Source organism: Belonocnema kinseyi, chromosome 1 (genome assembly GCF_010883055.1).
Source record: "Belonocnema kinseyi isolate 2016_QV_RU_SX_M_011 chromosome 1, B_treatae_v1, whole genome shotgun sequence".
Lineage (NCBI taxonomy): Eukaryota > Metazoa > Arthropoda > Insecta > Hymenoptera > Cynipidae > Belonocnema > Belonocnema kinseyi.
This window is the reverse complement of record NC_046657.1, coordinates 32,672,946-32,674,933: the sequence shown is the minus strand read 5'-3', so window position 1 is coordinate 32,674,933 and position 1,988 is coordinate 32,672,946. Positions and strand designations below refer to the sequence as shown.

At 24.8% G+C, this 1,988-nt stretch overlaps 1 protein-coding gene across 1 annotated transcript in view; it reads right to left on the bottom strand.

Moving 5' to 3' along the window:
- LOC117177409 overlaps window positions 1-1,277 on the bottom strand; it is a 17,720-nt gene extending 16,443 nt beyond the window's left edge. The window contains exon 1 of the mRNA XM_033368076.1: window positions 1,238-1,277. The gene's annotated coding sequence lies outside the window, so the exon portion shown is untranslated. The remainder of the gene's footprint in view (window positions 1-1,237) is intronic.
- Window positions 1,278-1,988: the final 711 nt, after the last annotated feature.

Below are 1,988 nucleotides of genomic sequence, written 5' to 3'. Positions count from 1 at the left end.
ACTTATTTACGGCTTTTCAATTGTATTATATTTGTTGGACGATGATACCGAAAATGTTTTTTCAATTTTTTGCTTGAAATTTTTAATATTTTATGGAAACTTTGATTTTCTGGCGTTAATAATTATTTCTAAACTAAACGTATAACTATTTAATTTTTCGTTCAAAATTCATCTTTTTTAGTTCAAAATCCAACTATGTATTTTTTATAGATTCGATTGTTTTTTTTATTCCAAATTAATTTTTTGAACTGAAAATTTAACTGTTTCATTTTTAGTATAAAAATAATCTTTTTGCTTGAAAATTCATTTCTTTCGTTAAAAATTGAAATTCATTTTTTATTGAAAATTCCATTTTCAGTCGAAAATTAAACTAGTCCATTTTTGGTTGAATATTTATTTTTTTACTTTAAAATTCGTTTCTAAAGATGACAAATGAACAATTTTCTTGATATTTTTTGTTGTTGAAAAATGATCTTTTTAGTTGCAAAGTTATCATTTTTGGTGGCAAATTTTTCTTCTTTGAAATTTAATTTGTTTTAGTTGAAGAATAATTTTTTTGTTTGAAAGTTCCTGTTTTTTGAGGTTAAATTCAAAATTAAGTATAACTAAAGTTTTCAGTTAAAAAGTGTATATTTTTAAGTCATTTTTTTTGTTGACAATTTAACTACTTTGTCGAAAATCTATTTGTTATTTGTTAAAAAGTAATTTTGTACTAAAAATATGACTAAGATATGCAGCACAAAATTAAAAAAAAATTTAGAACCAGAAATCTTGTCTCCTATATCTATTAAAACACACGCTACGTTTACATGTTTTTCTCCCAGATGGGAAAGCGCTGGGGGCCGAAGAATCCCACGTTCTGGAGACACTGTCTAGAACTTTGCTAAAATCTGCTGAATAAAAATTCAAGAACTAATGTTCTTAGATCATGTTCCAGTAATTCGATGACTTTTTTACTTTTTTTGATGAAGTCTGTGGCTCTTTAATAAAAATTAGATGAGATTCTAAAATAAGTGGCTGATCCTAAAATGGGTGACCAGTTAACTAAAATTTCGATAATTTTTTTCCGTGTATCATTCTATTTAATTTCAAAATGTTTTCTTCAAAACTACAAGTAAATTAAACAAGGAAGAAATTAAGAATTATTTCAGCACATTCCATTATAAATAATACCTATTTTATAAGCATCTTTATTCATTTGTATATTTTATTCTTTTTTAATTAATCGTATATTTACCAATAGAATAAAGGAAAGCCGCTAACGTAAGAAACAAACTGCCAATAAAGCTCGTCATTTTACTTCAAATGGATGTAAGAATTTGAACTGATAAATATTTTTTCCGTATCGTGTTACTAAAGAATATTCTTTTTCTTCAATCTTATTCATCAAATGATAAGAACGTTAGACTTTATTTCGTTGTACAAACAGCGCCGTTCCACGATAAATTTATATTGACATTGCAAAATTCAGAGCAGTTAAAAACCCATGTGAAAAATAATCTACTAAAGTCTTAAATCCAATATGATTTTTTAATACAGTAAAATTAAATAAACAAAGGTAAAGGCGGTTTACAGAAATTTCCTAAATCTCTATAATAAAAACTATTACAGGTAAGGAATTAAATGCATAAATATCTAAAGTTCTAACTAATTGAATAAAATAAAAAACAACGAATTTTTCATTTTATTACTTTCAAGTTTCAACTTTAAATAATTATACATTTAATTATCTACCTGTATTAGTTTTTATTATATGGATTTGGGAAGTTTTTGTCATTTGCGTTCAGTTTTGTTTATTTAATTTTATTCAATAATGCAATGAAAACGGACTCAAGAGTTTTATAGATTATTTTTCAGATGTCATTTTAATGGATGCAAATGCGCAATTATTTGCATATAAATGTGTCGTAAATCAGCACTGTTTGTTCAAAAATATAAAGTTCACAGTTCTTATTGATTTATGAACGATATTTGATAGAATGTTATAA